The sequence below is a fragment of the Nycticebus coucang genome, chromosome 23 (genome assembly GCF_027406575.1).
Source record: "Nycticebus coucang isolate mNycCou1 chromosome 23, mNycCou1.pri, whole genome shotgun sequence".
Classification (NCBI taxonomy): domain Eukaryota; kingdom Metazoa; phylum Chordata; class Mammalia; order Primates; family Lorisidae; genus Nycticebus; species Nycticebus coucang.
The window spans coordinates 4824689-4846095 of NC_069802.1; the positions used below are offsets into that span (position 1 = coordinate 4824689).

At 42.6% G+C, this 21407-nt stretch overlaps 1 protein-coding gene across 10 annotated transcripts in view; it reads left to right on the plus strand.

Annotated features, from left to right (window-relative positions):
* Nucleotides 1-660: 660 nt before the first annotated feature.
* The window catches only part of FRYL (FRY like transcription coactivator), a 267043-nt gene continuing 246296 nt past the window's right edge, over nucleotides 661-21407 (plus strand). For all 10 annotated transcript variants that reach the window (XM_053577717.1, XM_053577710.1, XM_053577715.1 and 7 more), the window contains exon 1: nucleotides 661-881. The gene's annotated coding sequence lies outside the window, so the exon portion shown is untranslated. The remainder of the gene's footprint in view (nucleotides 882-21407) is intronic.

Sequence of the window (21407 nt, forward strand, 5' to 3'; positions counted from 1 at the left end):
GGCCCGAGAAGCGCGGACGGCGAATGAGAACGTGAGTAAATCTCAGAGGAATTAGTTCTACACTGCCAGGTACTTTTCACTCCATCTAACTGCTCCATTCACTAAACCAACCACAGAACGAGGTTCCGCCGGATCCCAGCGCCAGCTCTGGCTACATTACTCATTTGGAGAAGATTTTTAATTTCTCTTTTCCCTTTCCTGCTTTCCTCAAATCAGGTCGCCAGTCTGTCCTCGACCCCTACCAACATTTAAAGGGAAAGGCGCTTAGGAGGAGGAGAAAAAGTGGAAAGTGGAAGCACTTGGCGGCTGAATCTCCCAAACCCGTGCTGCGAGAGAAATAATGGGCAAGGGGCGTGCAGACTAGCGCCTTCCCTGCCCAATCAGGTGTACAGGAAGATGTCCTTTTACCAATAAAAATAAAGTTCGCTTTCCGGGGGCGGGAGGGCGAGCCTTGACTGTCAGTTCTCCCGAGCAACGTTATGGGAGAGGACAGAGAGTGATTGGGCGCAGGACCAACCGGGGGAGAGGGGCGGGTCGGGGGTGGGGCCGGCGCTGAGCGGCGGCCGGCGGGGCCATTGGGGGTCCAGGCTCGCTGTTCCTGTTGTAGAGTTTCTCGCCAATCAGGAGGGCGAGGGGGTGGGCGGGGCAGGGAAGGGGTGGGAAGAGCTCGCAGCACCGCCGGGCGCCCGTCGGGCTCTGGGGGAGAGAAGGAGAGAAATCCGGTTAAAATCGGAGTCGGAGGGAGGTTTAACCACAGATCGGTTCCGATCGGATTAGTCCTTAAAGGGGACGCGCCATTGTCAAGAGAACGGAGCCTCGGGCCCGAGGGCGGGGACGGCGGCGCCGGAGGAGCGAGGCGGCTGCACTTGGACCAGGGACCGGTAGGTATTCCTGGGGAAAGGCGCTTCATTTTACTTTCTCTTCCAGCCCGGGGCCAGGCGCCGCCGGGATGCCAACCGACAGGCGCTACGTTCCCGGCGGGAGGCGAGGTCGCCGGCCCTCGCCCGGCTGCCCTTCCTGGTGGGAGCCGAAGGGGAGGCGGGCCAGGATGGCTGGCAAGCTTCGCCGCTCGGGCCGACGTTCCTAACGGACACCGCAGCGCGGCGCAGCCCTCGGCTCAACTGAAAACCCGCTGGAGCTCCGGCGGGTCCTCCGGGAGCGCCGCGCGCCCGGCCGTCCCGCGCGCCCCCTTCGCTGCCGAGCTCGGCTCGGCCCCCCGCGCGCCGCCGCCGCCTCGCGCGCCCGCTGGCTCCGCGCGCCCCGTGCCCCAGCGCGCCCGGCTCCCCTCCGCGCGCCGCCTTCCTGCGCGCCCCGCTCTCCTCGCGCGCCCGCCTTTCCACGGACTCGCGGAGCCGCCCGGCGAGGAAGAAGGCGGCTGCAGCGGGGTGGCAGTGATGGGCGGCCGAGGCCTCGCCGCCCGGGCTGGGAAGGGCGGGCTGGGGATCAAACTTAGCGCGGGGCTGGCAGTTCCAGGCGGGAAGGGATGGTTGGGGACCTGCGGAGCGCGCCAGCCGGGCCGGCATTGTCCGCCTCTGCCTGCGCTCTGGTCTCCCCGCCCACTGCTCGCGGTCGCGGGGAGGGGAGCGGGCGCTGTGCCCGCGCCGGCCGCGCACCCCGGACCCGGAGCTTTCTGGATTTGGGGTCAGCCCCACGCCCGGCGCAGCCGCTGCTTAGGCCGGCTCGGCCTGCGGGGTGTCTCTGCGGCTCTCAGTCTCGGCCCAGAGCCGCTGCCCGGGCTGCGAGCTCCTCCCTGCAACTTTTTTTGGCCGTTCGATGAAGTTGCTTCCGGGCGGCAGGTTCTTTGGGCAGAGCCTCGCTTCCTGCCTTCTGGAGAGGCTCATTTCTAGGGCGAGGTGGTTTTGATTGTTATCGATCTTTCTCACCATCCTGCTTTGGTTCCTCGCCACCTAAGATCGCATTTCTTGGGATTTGCAATTGTATGGGAGCATAGACCTCTCTCAGGCCAAGCTGTGAAAAGTAAAGAAGGGGTTGTGTTGTGAAGGGAAGAGCTCTAGGTAGGGCTGAATTTGCTTTAACCTTCGTACTGTGTAAAATACTACCTCCCCGACTCACTGGCTGAGGCTCTCTCAGAAGGCGAGGGGGAAAAAAAAACCCACAGCAAAACAGGTTACCGAGATCTACAGGATTAGTAGGGGGAAAAATGGTTTTATAAAATGCTACTTTGCCTAGCAGATATTTTTTGTCAAGTTGATTTCTACTTCTGAATTTATAGTCAGCATGATTAGTAACAGCAACTTTTACTAATGACAGAACAAGTATAAGAAATCTTTCATCTTGGGCATTATCATTATGCAATACTTGTCGATACTGGCTAAAGAAATCACAGGAACGGTACAGCCCTCGTTAGAGGCTTACTTAGAGAAGAATGTTTTCCTAAGTACTCATTTTTGACAGTTTCTTCTGCACATACTTTGTAGAGTACTTGGATGTGCAAGTTACAACCACGTAAACAATGTTGCAGTGGGTGTGTCAGTCTGTGGTCTTTTTTTGCTACTTGTTATCAAAAATGAGCTTGTTACTGAGCTCATTTTTCTAAATCATTTTGTGAAATTACTTCTTTAAGGAATGAACACTTGGTCTAGTTTTTTTTCCTCTTTTCTTTTTCTTTCTCAGCAATACTAACTTTTTTTTTGTGTGTGTGGTTTTTGGCCCAGGCTGGGTTTGAACTCGCCACCTCCGGCTTATGGGGCTGGTGCCCTACTCCTTTGAGCCAGAGGCGCCGCCCAGCAATACTAACTTTTAAAAATTTTTTCAGAAACAGAGTCTCACTTTATCGCCCTCGGTAGAGTGCTGTGGTGTCACAGCTCACAGCAATCTGAACTCCTGGGCTTAGGCCATTCTTTTGCCTCAACCTCCCGACTAGCTGGGACTACAGGTGCTGGCCACAACACCCGGCTTTTTTTGTTGCAGTTTGGCCAGAGCTGGGTTCCAACCGGCCACCCTCGGTATATGGGGCCGGTGCTCTACTCACTGAGCCACAGATGCCACCCGCTACTTTTTTTGAGACAGAGTCTCAAGCTATCGTCCTGGGTAGAGTGCAATGGTATCAGCTCACAGCAACCTCCAACTCTTGGGCTTAAGCAATTCTCTTGCCTCTCTCTCCCAAGTAACTGGGACTACAGGCGCTCGCCATAACGCCCGGCTATTTTTTGGTTGTAATTGTCATTGCTGTTTGGCAGCCGGGGGTTGGATTCAAACCTACCTGCTCTGCTTTTTGTGGCTGGTGCCCTAGCCGCTGAGCCAGCAATACTAACTTTTTAAGGTGTTCATTGATTGAACTCACTATCTAGGAACTTCTGTAGGGAACCCTGTATTAATAAGTTCCTGGGCTCAGCAGTAACAACAGAGAAACTTTTTGGGAAACTAAAAGTCAAGTACAGATAATAACATTTGAAAGAAAATTCTATCCTTAACAGATTTTAGGAAATGAAGACAGAAACATCTTTTGTGGTTATCTTGATGGTATCTGGTGTTGTTACACCTGGTATTCTTCCTTTTCAGTCTTTTTTTCTTTATTTTTTGATCCGCGATAAGGATGTCAGGCAAACTTCTAGGCATAATCTTCCTTTCCATCTCATAATAGGAAATATTGTTAAAACAAATTTCCAAATTTCTATCTTTGTTTACTTATCAGCTTATTTAAATAATAAAGAGAAATTCTGAACTTTTGAAAAAGCATGTTTAAAAATATACATAAAAAATTATCTTTGAAATATCTAGGCTTTATTTCCTAGAAAACATTTTTTTCTCATGTTTTCCACATTTATTTTTTATTTTTTTATTAAATCATAGCTGTGTACATTAATGCAATTATGAGGTACAATGTGCTGGTTTTCTATACAATTTGAAATACTTTCAGCAAACTGGTTAACATAGCCTTCACCCCATTCTCTTAGTTAGTTAAGATATTTATATTTTACCCTTTGTAGATTTAACATGTACCCTTGTAAAATGCACAGTCTGTGTGGTTCCACCAGTTACCCTCTCTGTTTTCCACCTTGTTTTAAACACGTTATTTTGTCTGTATACATTTTTTGACTTGTGAACTGTCCCTTGAGATACTTGGGAGCTGAGACTGTCTTCCATTTCTGTGCAGATTGTGCCACCTAAACCTTCCCAGGGCTCAATAAATGTCTTGTGTTAGGTCTTTGTGAGAGAAAAAATAATGTTTTGTAAAAGCTGCTTGAATTACTTTCTTTCTTTTTTTCTTTTTCTTTTTTAAGACAAGAGTCTTATTCTGTTGCCCAGGCTAGAGTACAGTGGTATCATCATAGCTTGTTACAGCCTCAAATTCCTGGGCTCAGGAGATCCTGCTGCCTCAGCCTCTGGGTAGCTGGGACTACAGGCGCACACCGAGCTCATTGTTCTTTTTTCTGTAGAGACAGGATCTTACTGTGATGCTCAGGTTAGTCTCAAACGCCTAGTCTCAAGTGATCCTCCCTCCTAGGCCTCCCAAAATGCTGGGATTCCAGTGGTGAGCCACTGGACTGCTTGAGTTATTTAAAAAAAAAAAAGATTTTTGTTTTTAAAAATGAACATCTTTCTGAACAAGTATACCAAAGAACACCAATTGGCTCATTGTTGGGGGAAGGGATATTAATGCAGATGTTCTTTGTTTTGTATGTAAAATTACAATTTAATTGTTTATAATATCTCAGACAATTTATAATATCTCACAGACATCTTTTGTGATGGTGATCACCCCTTAATGTCACAATTGTTAGAACTAGGTTTAATCTGTCAACATCAATTGAGTATGTATTTATTTAAAAAGTATTATGGCGATAAAGTAGAAACTAGTGACAGGTATTTATGAAAGATAATGTAGAAATGGATGACAGTCTTGCTCTGAAATATATTTAGTTTAATGGGAACATGCAAAATTACCATTTGTAGGAAAAAGACAGTGGTTATCCCAGTGCTGTAACAAGTACCAAGTAACAGTGACACAGGGTTTATTATCAAAATGGTAAAGAAAACATTGGAGGTGGGAAAAACCGAAGTGGGGTGGGAAAGGTTTTATGCTTTAGCAGATTTTATGACTTTTTAAAGTAATTTTTTAGTAAAGTAGTGTTGGTGGTAGACAGGGTTTATGTTCTCTATTTGAACTATTTTTATGTATAAAATATCTTGGAGGGACAGAGTTGTGCTCTGAATTTCAACTCTTGTTACCTAGTAAGAGGGATCATCCTCCTGGCCCAGCTCAGATGTCACCTTGCCTGCAAGCTCTTCCTCTGTTCTCCTAATCAGAAGTGATAGTTCTTTTCTTTTCCTCCCAATAAATCCTCTTAGTACAAGCTGTGGTCTGACTTATAGATTTTCTTCATTAGATTGTGGAGTTTGGTCGGTAAAAACCATTAACAGAAGTTGGAGCCATTTCATTTTTACTGTTGCCTAAAGTTACTCAAGCAGTTTTTATTAGTCCACCAGTTCTGTATAAAACCGTGAACCATAAAGAAGTTCAACTTTAGTTTTATTTGTAGAAAGTATGTGTTTATGTTTAAAGGAAAAGAAAACATCATTTTCCTTATCACCAAAGTATCACATGCTCGTTATAAAATACTGACATGAAAGAAATGTATAATTTAGAAATAAAAATGTCTTATAACATTGCCCCATCAATTGTATCTATTATTAATGGTTTGGAGGTTTATGTCTTCCATTCTTTATGTTTTCCTTTTTTTTTTTTGAGACAGAGTCTCATTATGTCACCCTCTGAAGAGTGCTGTGGTGTCACAGCTCACAGCAACCTCAAACACTTGGGCATAAGTGATTCTCTTGCCTCAGGCTCCTGAGTAGCTGGAACTACAGGCACTTGCCACAATGCCCGGCTATTTTTTGGTTGCAGTTTTCGTTGTTTAGCAGGCCAGGGCCGGGTTTGGTCCCACCTGCTTTGGTGTATGTACCCACTGAGCTACGGGTGCTGCCCTTCTTTTACCTTTAGATAGGACTGTCTTCAACTATCTTACTTGAAAATTAAAATTTATTTAAATTTAATAAAGTAAAGGTAATGGTTTTTATATACTTAAAACCATACTTAAAAAATTAATTGCTCCATGGTCCGTAATTCTGGTTCTTCTTTTCTTAGGATATAAGGCTGCCACTAATATGCTTGTGTTTACAATGTAGACGTCATAATCTTTATAAAAGTTGATCAAAACCTATGTGCTAAACAGTTAACATGCCTTTAACGCAAAATATTTTTGGAGTACACACTTTTAAGTGTAATTTCTTCTCATTGCTTGATTTTTCTCTAGAGAGAATATTCATGGTTGACTCACTGACAGATTTTACTCTAACCTTAGGTTGCATATTTAGAAAGGGGGCTGCAGTTTAGGCTGGGGAAGTACCCTGTTTCCCTGAAAATAAGACCTACTTAGCAGGAAAGATAAGATGTCCCCTGGAAATAAGACCTAGCGCATCTTTGGGAGCACAGCTTAAAATAAGACATTGTCTTATTTTTTGGGAAACAGGGTAGGTGAGAAGAGTCTCTTGTTCTAGGTGTTTCTTTAAGCTAGCCCAGAGAGGGGAAAGATTTTCCAAAGATTCCTTAACAGAAAGCCCAACTGTAAGCTGCCAGGTGGCCTAATCAGTCGGAAAAATCTCTATTCATTCAGCAAATGTTTGAGACCTGCACCTAGAGTGTGTATGCTGGGAGGCATTGAGGATGAGATTAAGTCTGTCTCTGTGGCAAGGTAAATAGTGTGGAGGGGAAGGTGTGATCAGAGGGAGCTTCAGTGAAGCCTGCACCTCCGTGAGCGTCTGGAGCTTCAGTGAAGCCTGCACCTCGGTGAGCGTCACTCACTTGGTGTGTATTGTTCTGCATAGCCTCTTCCAGAGTGAAATAAACCCGATCTTCTGCAGGAGATGGGTTAAGGTCATGGAGACTGTGGAGTTCTAGGACTTCTCTGAGTCCTAGACTTGTTTTTTTTGGATTGCAAACACTGCTATTTCTGTGGGGCAGAATTCTGCAAACACAGACGTGTCTTTTCTTACACTTTATGGGAAGAATCCATTTTAAAGACCATTGTAAGACTACATCTGTATCCAAGCAAATAATTCATATTTTGCTGATATAGTAGCAATACATATTCTTCTATGCTAAAAATGATATAAAATAGTTGGCTTTTCCAGGATTTGTGTTTTTTGTTATGAAAATGATTATTTTGAATATATTAAAATTCATTGTGAAGTATTTTTAACATTTGCAAGACGGACGTGGCAAACCGTCCCCCTCCCCATTCAATCTTTGTATTTGTGGGGAAAGAATCGGATTATTAAACAAGTTTGTAGTGGCTCAACACCTGTAATCCTAGCACTTTGGGAGGCTGAGGCTGGAGAATTGCTTGAACCAGAAGTTTGAGACCAGCTTGAACATTAGCAAAAACTCATCTCTACCAAAACAAAACAAAAGAAGACAACAACAACAAAAACCCAAGAAAAACTTAGCCTGGCATGGTGGTACGTGTATGTCCCAGGTACTCAGAAGGCTGAGGCAGGATGATCTGAGCCCAGGAGTTTGAGGTTGCAGCGAGCTATGATTGTGCCACTGCACTCTAGCCTGGGTAATAGAGCAAGACCCTGCATCTAAATAAATAAATAAATAAATAAATAAATAAATAAATAAATAAAAGGACTACTTAACTGAGTCCTGTTTGTCAGTGATAGGGTCAACCAGACCAGGACAGTGTCTGTAATGACTATAATGCAGCAATTTTGCTTTGTCAAGGTTTGTGAAGAGTTAAAATTTCTAAATAACAGTTTATTGCAATAAAATTCACATACCATACGATTTCCCTATCTAGAATGTACAATTCAGTGGTTTTAGTGTTTTCCATCACCACCGTCAATTTTAGAACTTTTTCATCACCCTATCACCACTCCACCCTCGGCCCTAGGCAACCATTGGTCTACATTATACATTTACCCATTCTGGACACCTCATATAAATGGAAAATAACATTGTAATAAATGTGCATTCCTGTGTAACTCAGTTCTTCTCAATGTGTATAAATCCTGTGAGTAGATCCAAGCAGGTCCTTTCATGATGTGTTGTAGCTCCACGGTTAGAAAGGTTTTCTTAGAGGAAATTTATCTAGAGCCTTATAAGGCTGGAGAATAATGGGGAAAGAGATACCCCCCCCCACTCCTCACCCCCATGAAAATCATTAGATTCATTTTGGTAATGCTTTTTTTATATTCATTTAATCATTAGGTGACTTTCAAATAAACGATTTATGTTTCTAGTTCTGTTTTAAGTCCAGGCTCAATGTAAAGTGGTGCTGTCCATTATTAGTTCCAAATGTTCTATTTATTGGATCAAAATAGGGCTTTATAGGTCAGTCCTGGTGAACTAGTATTGTTTACGAGCACAGATATTTTCTTTTGAGACCAAGTCTCACCTTGTCGCCCTCAGTGGAGTGTGGTGGCATCATAGCTCACAGCAACCTTAAACTCTTGGGCTCAAAGTGATTCTCTTGCCTCAGCCTCCCAAGTAATTGGGACTACAGGTGCCTGCCACAACACCCAGCTACTTTTTAGAGATGAGGTCTCACTCTGGCTCAGGCTGGGAGCACATATATTTTCATCAGCTCTACTGGTCCTTATTTTCCATCTTATAATAATAATAAATTTATTGACTGCTTACTAAGTAGTATGGTGATTTATATGTACTATCTTTTAAGGTAGAAGGATGCTGTTTGTGTTTTTAGTATTTTCTCTATATATCTGCATTGGTTATGTTTTACAGGCTTGTGATCTTTTGAAGATTGTTTTGAATGGCCACTTGAAAAAAAATTATTTCTAAGAACTTCTTTCTTTAGAGATAAGGTCTCACTTACATTGCCCAGGTTGGCTTCCAGTGATCTGGCTCAAGTGAAAAATCTTGCCTCAGCCTCCTGAGTAGCTGGGACTACAGGTGCATACCATTTCCTAACTTGAAGGACCATTTTTGGTCAAACCTAGGACACTTTGATCCTGGTGCTTTCTTGATCATTCCAGGGGTATCAACAGAAGGCTTTCACAAACTATATCCTGCTCTTGGGTGGCAGCAATTTCAAGACACATCTCTATTTCAGAGCATCCACACTTCAGAGAGGCTAAAGTGGATTTTTTTTTTTTTTGGTTTGTTTTTGTTTTTATGGGCATCTGAAAGTTGATGAAAAGGAACATTAGTTTGCTCATTTATACAATGCAGTCTTACTTTCTAGGTCATAAAATTTTCACATGTTCTTTGTTGCCTGAATGATTTCAACATCATATTTCAATTTCTCAGGATTCCTTGTTTTGTTCTGTTCAAAGTTTTTGGTTTTCCTCTTTATTTCATGGCAACCTTCAGAAATGATTTAATTCGGTCCAATACTAAAGAATGCTGGAAAGAGAATTTAAGTACTATAAATTTAAAATTTATAGTTTCGATTCTTCATTTTAAAACTTCAGATGGATTATGCCATCTAATATTGGTAAAAAATACATCAGTTTGGTGTTTCCATCTACGTGTCTGGGGTGTCAACAAACTCACAATAATTTGTTTGCAGAAGAGACAACCAGCAATACGCGGAGCACCGTATTTGGCCTCTGGGTGAAGCCGTTCGCGTCTAAGTCGCGTCTGGCTGGTCGTTACTTTCCTTCCCTGCCGTCTCTCTGTTTGCCTCCGTTACACCTACCTGTGTAGACGCCTTCTCTTTCTAACGTGGTGTTTTCTGTGTGCCTGAGAACAGAGCACACGTGTACACTTGCTGACTGATGGTGGGAAAATGTGACAGTGTTCCAGGAGAGGAAGCAAGGGGTCCTGTGCGTGGACTCTAGGGCTAGCACCTTGTTACGTGGGGTTTTACTGCTTAGAGGACTCTTGTTTCTTTGCTGGTTTTGGACTCAGATGGCTGATGCTTCTGTATAGCAGAGGGTGGTTCAACAGAAAGGTATTCATTACCCATGGATGTTCAACTTCCTCTGGATACTGAACCTCCAAAGATTCTGTCTTACTAAGCCTACCTCAAGTGGATGCAGAATAACTGTTGTTCTTCCTCTCCTTTTTTATTTGAGACAGCGTTTCACTCAGTCACCCTCAGTAGAGTGCTGTGCGTCTTAGCCCACGGCAATCTCAAACTCTTGGTCTGAAGCGGTTCTCTGGCCTCAGCCTCCCAAGTAGCTGGGACTACAAATGCCCGCCACATCGCCTGGCTATTTTTTAGAGATGGGGGTCTTGCTCTTGCTCAGGTTGGCCTCAAACCTGTGAGCTCAGGCAATCCACCTGCCTCAGCCTCCCAAATGCTGGGATTACAGGCATGAGCTACTGCGCCCAGCTTGTTCTTCCTTTTTGAATGACTGATGTTCTACCTCTTGAAAGAACCATCACAGACCCTAAGCATGTGCACCAGGACACTTGCATGTACTGGAATATTGTTATCATACAGAAGCTTATATAATTCAAAGATCAGAAATTAAAGGTCATAAAGAACAGATTGCATGTAAAATAGCCACATGTGTCTGTTATGTAAATATTTTTTGGAAACAGTCTCTCTCTGTTGGCCAGAGAAGTCCTGCAGTGGCGTCTGCCTAGATCACAGCAACCTCAAACTCCTGGACTCCAGTGATCCTCCTGTCTCAGGTAGCTGGGACTGCGGCATTCACTAATTTTTTCTATTTTTAGTAGAGATGGGGTCTTGCTCTTGGTCAGGCTGGTCTCAAACTCCTGAGCTCAAGCAATTCCTGAGCTTAGTGTTCCTGAATGCTGGGATTACAGGCGTGAGCCACTGACTGAGCCTGGCAAGTCAGTGAATGGTTTTAGCGTTAGTGTCCTTAAGAATGACGTCATTCAGCTCTTGCATAAAGAGAATGAGATTGTAAATTGTTTAGAGTTATTCTTTTGATTCTCAGCCCAGTATTTTTCCTGTTCTAACATATATTGCCTTTCCAAGTAAAATTTTTAAAGGATGGATAGTATGTCTTTGAATTTTATAGCCTTTGTAACACAGGTCTATAAACATTTCATCTCATCCCAGCAGTATAAAGAATTGAATCATCTTCCCCAAAATGTGTATGCCTCTTTCCTGTAGACTGTATACTAGATGATGTACTGAGTATGTGGTAAGTATAGAAAATACTTCCAGTCAATTTAAAATGTATTATTCACATGTTTTTGATTCCACTTAAAATACTAGTAAGATAAGGGAAATGTCATTGAAATTATTACAGACTCACTGGAAGTTGCTAGAATAGTACAGGGAGTCCTGTGCCACCTTCATTCAGCTTCCCCCAGTTGTAACATCTTATAAACATCACATATGAACAAGATGCACTGACATTGGTACAGTATTGTTAATTAGCTACATTCAGATTTCCTGGTTTTTAATGTGCTCATTTGTTTGTAGGTGGGTGTACAGTTCTGTGCAATTTGATAAAATGTCCCGTATAGGTTTGCATCACCACCACTACAGTCAAGGTTCAGCACCGTCCCACCACTGCCGGGAGGCTCCCTCCTGCAGCTCAGATTCACCTCCCCCCTGAGCCCATCTTTTTACTCTGTGATTTTTGAGAGTGCCACATAAATGGAATCATACCATGTGTAACTGTTTGAGATGGGCTTTTTTTTTTTTTTTTTTTTGAGACAGGGTCTCACTTTATCACCCTCGGTTGAGTGCTGTGGCCTCACACAGCTCACAGCAACCTCCAACTTCTGGGCTTAGGCGATTCTCTTGCTTCAGCCTCCCGAGTAGCTGGGACTACAGGTGCCCGCCACAACGCCCGTCTATTTTTTTGTTGCAGTTTGGCCGGGGCTGGGTTTGAACCCGCCACCCTCAGTATGTGGGGCTGGCACCCTACCCATTGAGCTACAGGCGCTGCCAGTGATCGGCAGAATGTCCCAGGGAGCCATCTAAGTTGTCATATGCATCAGTAGTTCATTTCCTTTTATTGCTGAGTAGTATTCTTTGAATGGATGTAGTAAAGTACAGTTTTAACTGTTCACCTGTTAAAGAACAGAAGAGTCGTTTCCAGATTTTGGCTGTTACCTTTAAAGCTGCTGTGAACATTTGTGGAAAGTTTTCATGTAAATGTAAGTTTTCATTTCTCTGGAATAAAGACCAAGAATGCATTTCTGGGTTGTATTTTAAGTGCATGTTTAGTTTTATAAGAAACAGCCAAGTTATTTTCCAAAGCGACTGTATATTTTCACCAGCAGTATGTGAAATTTCCATTTTATCCAAATGAACATTTCTCCATATCCTCTCCAACATTTTGTATTATTATTACTTTATATTTTTACTGTTAAAAAATAGTTGTATAGGGGCCAGGCACAGTGGCTCAATGTCTGTAATCCCAGCACTCAGTGGATAGTGAGCCACTGACTGAGCCTGGCAAGTCAGTGAATGGTTTTAGCGTTAGTGTCCTTAAGAATGACGTCATTCAGCTCTTGCATAAAGAGAATGAGATTGTAAATTGTTTAGAGTTATTCTTTTGATTCTCAGCCCAGTATTTTTCCTGTTCTAACATATATTGCCTTTCCAAGTAAAATTTTTAAAGGATGGATAGTATGTCTTTGAATTTTATAGCCTTTGTAACACAGGTCTATAAACATTTCATCTCATCCCAGCAGTATAAAGAATTGAATCATCTTCCCCAAAATGTGTATGCCTCTTTCCTGTAGACTGTATACTAGATGATGTACTGAGTATGTGGTAAGTATAGAAAATACTTCCAGTCAATTTAAAATGTATTATTCACATGTTTTTGATTCCACTTAAAATACTAGTAAGATAAGGGAAATGTCATTGAAATTATTACAGACTCACTGGAAGTTGCTAGAATAGTACAGGGAGTCCTGTGCCACCTTCATTCAGCTTCCCCCAGTTGTAACATCTTATAAACATCACATATGAACAAGATGCACTGACATTGGTACAGTATTGTTAATTAGCTACATTCAGATTTCCTGGTTTTTAATGTGCTCATTTGTTTGTAGGTGGGTGTACAGTTCTGTGCAATTTGATAAAATGTCCCGTATAGGTTTGCATCACCACCACTACAGTCAAGGTTCAGCACCGTCCCACCACTGCCGGGAGGCTCCCTCCTGCAGCTCAGATTCACCTCCCCCCTGAGCCCATCTTTTTACTCTGTGATTTTTGAGAGTGCCACATAAATGGAATCATACCATGTGTAACTGTTTGAGATGGGCTTTTTTTTTTTTTTTTTTTTGAGACAGGGTCTCACTTTATCACCCTCGGTTGAGTGCTGTGGCCTCACACAGCTCACAGCAACCTCCAACTTCTGGGCTTAGGCGATTCTCTTGCTTCAGCCTCCCGAGTAGCTGGGACTACAGGTGCCCGCCACAACGCCCGTCTATTTTTTTGTTGCAGTTTGGCCGGGGCTGGGTTTGAACCCGCCACCCTCAGTATGTGGGGCTGGCACCCTACCCATTGAGCTACAGGCGCTGCCAGTGATCGGCAGAATGTCCCAGGGAGCCATCTAAGTTGTCATATGCATCAGTAGTTCATTTCCTTTTATTGCTGAGTAGTATTCTTTGAATGGATGTAGTAAAGTACAGTTTTAACTGTTCACCTGTTAAAGAACAGAAGAGTCGTTTCCAGATTTTGGCTGTTACCTTTAAAGCTGCTGTGAACATTTGTGGAAAGTTTTCATGTAAATGTAAGTTTTCATTTCTCTGGAATAAAGACCAAGAATGCATTTCTGGGTTGTATTTTAAGTGCATGTTTAGTTTTATAAGAAACAGCCAAGTTATTTTCCAAAGCGACTGTATATTTTCACCAGCAGTATGTGAAATTTCCATTTTATCCAAATGAACATTTCTCCATATCCTCTCCAACATTTTGTATTATTATTACTTTATATTTTTACTGTTAAAAAATAGTTGTATAGGGGCCAGGCACAGTGGCTCAATGTCTGTAATCCCAGCACTCAGTGGATAGTTTGAGTTCAGGAGTTCTAGACTAGTCTGAGCAAGAGCAAGACCCTGTCTCTACTAAAAATTGAAAAATTAGCTTGGTGTTTTGGTGGGTACCTGTAGTCCAAGCTGCATGAGGGTCGGTTGAGCCCAGAAGCAGACTGTGTTTCAAACAAACAGTTGTATAGTGATATCTAATTGTAGTTTTAATATGCCTTTCCCTAAATTAATTGTTTCCCTGATGGGAAAATGGGATTTTAAAAACAATTATTGAGTTTTGAGAGTTCTTTATATATTCTGAGTTTTTTGTCTAGATATATATTCTTGGTATGAAATATATGTTAAGGGCTAGGTGAGATGGCTCACGCCTGTAATCCCAGCACTTGGGAGGCTGAGGTGGGTGGATTGCCGTAGCTCATAGTTGGAGACCAGCCTGAGCAAGAGTGAGACCCTGTCTCTAAAAAATAGCTGGGCGTTGTGGTGCGCACCTGTAGTCCCGGTTACTCAGGGAGGCTGAGGCAGGAGAATCACTTAAGCCCAAGAGTTTGAGGTTGTTGTTAACTGTGACGCCATGGCACTCTACCAAGGGTGACAAAGTGAGCGAGCACCTGTAGTCCCAGCTACTCCGGAGGCTGAAGCAAGAGAATCGCCTAAGCCCAGGAGTTGGAGGTTGCTGTGAGCTGTGTGATGCCATGGCACTCAACGGAGGGTGATGTTTCCAAAAAGAAAAAAAAAAAAGAAATATAAAAAAAGAAACATATATATATATATATGTTCTGTATGTAGTGTGTAAACATTTTCTCCTCATTTGGAGCTTGTCCTTTCAACCTCTTAATAGTATCTTTCACACAGGAACACTTTTCCATTTCATATAGTCCATGTGATTAGTGTTTTTTTTAAATTTATTATTAAGTCATAGCTGTGTACATTAATGCGATCATGGGGCACCATACACTGGTTCTATAGACCATTTGACATATGTTCATCATACTGGTTGACATAGCCTTCCTGGCATTTTCTTAGTTACTGTGTTAAGACATTTGTATTCTACATTTACTAAGTTTCACATGTACCCTTGTAAGATGCACCGCAGGTGTGGTCCCACCATCGCCCTCCCTCCGCCCCTTCTCCCCCTTGTAATTAGTGTTTTTTATGAATTGTACTTTTGGTGTCATGTTGATGGACTTTACCTAGTCATATGCCCTGAGGATTTTCTCCTATGTTTTCTTCTAAAAGTTAAACTTTCATGCTTTGCCAGATAATCACCTTTTACCTTGTAATTCCCCCCATCCTTCCAACAAATGTTTTCTTGAACACCTACTGTGTGCCAAACACTATTTAGGAATGGGCAAAGCGGGAAGCAGAAGACGCAAATTCTCTGTTCTCATGGAGCTGACGTACTAGTGGCTCTTCATTGTACAAAGCTATAAGGAAACCTCAGAAATGTTAATTCAAAATTAATTTGTTTACATTCCCATGAGGAAAAGTACTAGGTCTCTGGATATGAACATTTTCAAGTCACAAGAGGAAATAACTTGTAATTTTGGATAAAGCACCAGCATTGGTAACAGGGCAGTTGTTAGCTCTACAGTTTTCTTGTTGCTTGATGGTATTTTATTAGTGTTATGATTAATCTGCCCTTTGAATAAACCTTTTCAAAATCCATTTGTCCTTTTGTTAGTGATATCATACTTCAAAGAGATCTGCAGAGCTGCTTAGTTGGGCACCTGAAAGCTGCAGGAGGTTGATGTGCTGAAAGTGGATGAGCACGTGAGGACTCACAACCAGCCTCCCGAGGCTGTGAAACTGCCACCTTGTTTTAGGAAACTTGACCTGCTATCCCAGTGTCAGCAACAGAAACCCTCCTGAGTATACTTAATACAAATTGAGGTGTTTGCTGAATTGTTGGAAGAGCCGAATAGGTTTTAGGGCAGATTGCCAAGTTCGACCCCAAAGCAATACAGAAGGTAGCTACCAGGGGAGTCCCGTGGGTCTGTGCTGCAATTGGGAGCTGGTGCTGCTGCTGCTACACTTGACTCCAGATGCTCCAGAAAGGAGAACGGCCTGACAGCTGCCATCCAGGATCAGGAAGTGAGACCGGGAAGCCTCTATTGCTCTGTCGTTACCACTCTGCTTCTTACCACCTTAGAAGCTGGAGTCATACTGGACCCTGGAATGATACTCACATTTCTACAACTATGCTTGCCCCCTGACAATTAAAAAGATACCTTTCAGGTTACCCAGGGATACCTTTAGCCAGCAGAATCTGATTACTGTGCAGTACTTCAGCTGAAGGAAGTCTGGGAAACTAGTAATTGCAGCTTCCTGGTCTCAGGGGGTGGAGGTTGAGTCAGGCAGTGTGCGGTATCCAGCATACATCACATCAAGGCCACCAGACATCACCGACACCAGCAGGCTGACGCAGGGACCAGTGTGTCAATCGCACATATCAAATATTGGTAATGCTTAATTTTTATTTTATTTTTTTCTAGCTTTATTGAATTATGACTGACAAAAATTGTGTGTATTTAAGGTCTACAATGTGATTTGATGTACATATACATTCTGAAATGATTACACAATCAAACTAATTAATATACCCATCACCTCCCATGGTTGTTCCTCCTCAGGATGGTTTTGTTTTTTGTCATTTCAGCTACCCCCAGTCAACTGAGGTCTCAAAATACTAACAGTACTATTATTGTTAGTCTGTTACTGTGCCAGATGTATAAATTAAGCTTTATTCTAGGTGTGTAAATATAGGAAAAAACATAGCATATGTGGGGTTTGATACTCTCTCCAGTCTCAGACATCGACTGGGGGGTCTTGGAGGAACTACTGTGATTGAGATCTCCTCTCTTAGAGAATGTCAAGTATAAATATCATTTTCATTAACTGTAGACACCCTCATGCTGTATATTGGTTTTCCAGAATATACTCATAACCGAAAATTTGTATTCTTTCACCAATCTCCTCCTCCCCCACCGCCCACCCCCGGGTAGCCACCCTTCCACTCTGTTACCCTGAGTCTGGCCTGTGGACTTTGTTTTTCTCCGTCTGGTTTATTTCACTTTGCATATGAGCTGCAGGTCATCTCCGTTGTCACACAAGGCAGGATTTCCGTCTTTAAGGCTGAATTATTCTACTTTGTGTATACATTGTGATGTCTGTATCCATTACTGTTTTTTTTTTTTTTTTATTAAATCATAGCTGTGTACATTGATATAATCATGGGGCATCATTCACTAGCTTCACAGACCGTTTACCAAGTTTCACATATACCCTTGTAAGATGCACCGCTGGTGTAATCCCACCAATCCCCTTCCTTCTACCCACCTCCCCCCTCCCTCCCCTCCATTACTGTTTTTTATATCAAAATTTTAATGAGTTGAAACACATTAAATCTATGGAAATCCATGAGTCTACAGAAAAGAAAACACACATTTGTTGTCTTTTTTTTTTTTTTTTTTAGAGAGAGTCTTGTTTTGCCGCCCTGGGTAGTGTGCTTTGGGGTCACAGCTCACAGCAACCTCCAACTCTTGGGCTTAGGCGATTCTCTTGCCTCAGTTTCCGAGGATCTGGGACTATAGGCACCAGCCACAATGCCCGGCTATGTTTTTGTTTTGCAGTTTGGCTGGCGCCGGGATCGAACCCGCCACCCTTGGTATGTGGGGCCGGCGCCCTACTCACTGAGACACAGGCGATGCCCCATTTGACATCATTTGAGGTGGCTCTTAAATCCACTCTTCACTTCTAAAACTGGTATTTAAAGGTAAAGAATTAAGCCTTTATTATGTCTTCTCAGCACTGAAGGAGGTTGGAAGAATTTTAGATTTCCTTGTCTGTGATATCATTTTTGCTAAGTAGTAGACCTGGGTTTTGAGAGGCCTACTCTCCGCCCCTTCTGCGTAGAGCTCTTTGGCTGGGTAAACCAGGGCTCTCTGTCTTCCTCCAGCTGAGCCGGCAGAGCTGGCGGGAAGTGAGTGACGCTGGGAAGGCCAGGGCCCTGAGTTCTTGGGCATCACATTCCTGCACAAGGCCCTCTGAGCAGGAGTCCAGCTGGCCTCATTCCTTTTGCTGATGTATGTGACCATATCCACAAATGTCACTGGTTTCTAGAACCTAGCTGTTAAGGACACAGCTGTCATCATCTGACCCCTTTTATTCCTGTGGAAAGGTAAGAGTCTCAGGAGTGTGGACTCTTGGTAGCCTCTGCAACTTTTCAGGAAACAGAGGTTGTGACCACCATATTCTCTTCCTCACAAACCAACCGACTTGCATTGTTCACACATCTTTTCAGTTGCGAATAGTGCAGTGAACATAGGGACTCAGCTATCCCTTTGCATATAAACCCAGAAGTAGGATTGCTGGGTTATAAGGTAGCTCTATTTTTAATTTTTTGAGGAACCCCTGCACTGTTTTCCATAATTTCTGTACCAATTTGCATTTCCAGCAACTGCAGGCCAGGGTTCCCTTTTCTCTGCCTCCAGCACTTGCTGTCTTTTGTCTTTTTGAGAACAGCCATTCCAGCAGGTGTAAGACGCTCCCTCATTGTGGTTTGATTTGTCTTTCCCTGATGAGTGATGCTGATCACCTTTCCTGTATCTGTTGGTCATTTGCCTGCCCGTTCCATAGGTTGCCGTTTCCTTTGCTGTACAGAAACTCGTTAGTTTGACACAGCCCCACTCGTTTATTTTTTCTTTTGTTGCCTTTCCTTTTGGGGTCAAATCCAAAAGAAGCATTGCCAACACCACTGTTCCCTGTGTTTTTTCCTAAAAGTTTTGCGGTGTCAGGGCTTGTGTTTAAATTTTTAATTCACTTTGAGTTGATTTTTATGTATGGTATAAAATAGGATAGGATTTCATTCTTTTGCATGTGGATATCTAGTTTTTCCAAACCATTAATTGAAGAGATTATCCTTTCTCCATTGGGTATTTCTGGTGCCTTTGTCAAAAATTAGTTGATTGCGGGTTTATTTCTGGGCTCTCTATTCTGTTCTTCAGTCTGTGTCTGTCTTTGTGCCAGCACACTCTGTTTTGTTTGGAGTAGCTTTGTAATATAGTCTGAAACCAGGAAGTGTGGCACTTCTAGCTTATTTCCTGCTCAAGATTACTTGAGAGTTGTTGGAAGCTACTTGGGACTGTTTGTGGTTCCTTCTGAATTTTAGGATTGTTTTCCTATTTCTGTGAAAAATGTCATTGGAACTTTGATAAGGATTGCACTAAATCTGTAGGGTGCTTTGGGTAGTATGGACATTTTACCAATATTGATTCTTCCAAGCCAGGAACATGGGGTATCTTTCCATTTATTTATTTGTGTTCTCTTCAGTTTTTTCTTCAGTGTTTTAATAGTTTTCTGATCTTTTACATCCTTGTTTAAATTTATTATTAAAGTATTTTAATCTTTTTGAAGTTATTGTGTTTTGTTTGTTTTTTTGAGACAGAGTCTCAAGCTGTCACCCTTGGTAGAGTGCTGTGGCATCATAGCTTACAGCAACCTCAGACTCCAGGGCTCAAGCACTTCTCTTGCCTCAGCCTCCTAAGTAGCTGGGACTATAGGCGCCTGCCACAACACCTCTATTTTTAGATGTGAGGTCTCACTATAACTCAGGCTGGTCTTGAACTCAGGAGCTCAGGCAATACGCCCGCCTTGGCCTCCCAGCGTGCTGAGATTATAGGTGTGAGCTACCACACTTGGCCTGAAGTTATTATAAACAAGATTGTTTTTGTTATTTCTTTTTCATTGTTAGTGTATAGGAATGCAAATGATTTTTTTTAACTGGAAAGCTCCCTGAACCAGAATAGGTTGAGAGAGACTCCCTGCAGTTGATTTTTGTATATGTATGTTGATTATTGTATCAATGCAATTTCACTGAATTTGTTTATCAGTTTAACTGTTGTTGGTAGAGACTTTAGGGTATTCTGTATGTAAGATCGTGTTATGTGCCAACAGTGACAGTTTTACTTCTGCCATTCTAATTTGGATGCCTTTCATTGCTTTTTCTTGTCTGATTGCTTTGGTCGGGACTTCTGGTAATGGCTGGAGTGTGGACCCTTGTCTTGTTGTTTATCTTAGAGGAGCAGCATTTCACTTTTGAGTGTTAGCTGTAGGTTTGTCGTTAGTGGCCTTAGTAAAGCACAAATTTTAAATGTAAGATACTAAACATAAATAATCTTATGTATTTTTTTCATACCATTGGCTTGATATCACCCTGTTCTTGAGGGGTATAGGTACTCCACTATGAGTTTAATACATAATGATTTAGTAGGAACATAGGTCTGCTATGATTTCTAAGTATTTAAATTTGTCTTAAATCTCTCAATTTTTGGCCAGGTGTGGTGGTTCATGCTTGTAATGTCAGCAATTTTGGAGGCTGAGGCAGAAGGATTACTTGAGCCTAGGAGTTCAGGACCAGCCTACAAAAATTTAAAAATTAGCTGAGCATGGCGGCAGGTGCCTGTAGTCCCAGGTCCCTTGAAGCAGGAGGAGTGTTAGAGTTTGAGGTTGTAATGAGCTGTGATGATGCCACTGCACTTTATTCCTCGCGACAGAGTGAGATCCTATCACAAAAACAAAGACAAAAATAAAATACTCCCAATTTTTGAAACCATATCTTTTAACAGGTATTTTCAACTATGAAATGTTTTTGTTTAGGGAAACGTTAAATTTAGGCAGCATGATTCTTCCTTTTCTGTTGGGAGCTGAGCCTTCTTGTCTCTGTTTGACACCTGTGTGTTCCTCAGGTCTCCCTGGAGAATGTTGTGAAAGGTGGGTTTCTCCGAGAAACATGCTTTGGCACCAGAGGTCATATAGTTAGAATCACGACAATTTTGGTAGTTATTTGTTGAAACTAAAATTTGGTTTGTTTTATTGCATACTTTGGATTTGATTCCTAGATGTAGCAAATTTTGGCACAAAACTAAAAATGAGACCTTAAAAAATCCTTGTAAAGATTGGCTTCATATGATCTGTGATGATTTAAAATCCAATAAAATAAGTTGTATGAAAAATTTTGAGTATGTCTTCCTGTGCATTTTTCTAGTGCATGGTCTGTAGTTTTCAATCAGATTTTTAGAGAAGCTACTGTGACCCAGCAAAGATTTAAATGGCTGCTTGAGAGGTGGAAGTCACATTAAGACATTGGCCAGTCATTTGACCCTGAGGCTCTGGTCCATCACAGACTCCTCCTAGATTCCTCTCCTGTGTCTGTAGTATTTTTAAAGTGACTGTGAAAATAATTTGTTACTCAGATGTTGAGGCATGGGCCAAGAAATATCATTAAGAGTTTATTACTGGATGAGAGGAGTTGTCTGGAAGTCACTTATATTACCTGAATAATTATTATTATTTTTTTTTTGTAGAGACAGAGTCTCACTATACCACCCTCGGGTAGAGTGCCGTGGTGTCACACGGCTCACAGCAACCTCTAACTCTTGGGCTTACGCGATTCTCTTGCCTCAGCCTCCCGAGCAGCTGGGACTACAGG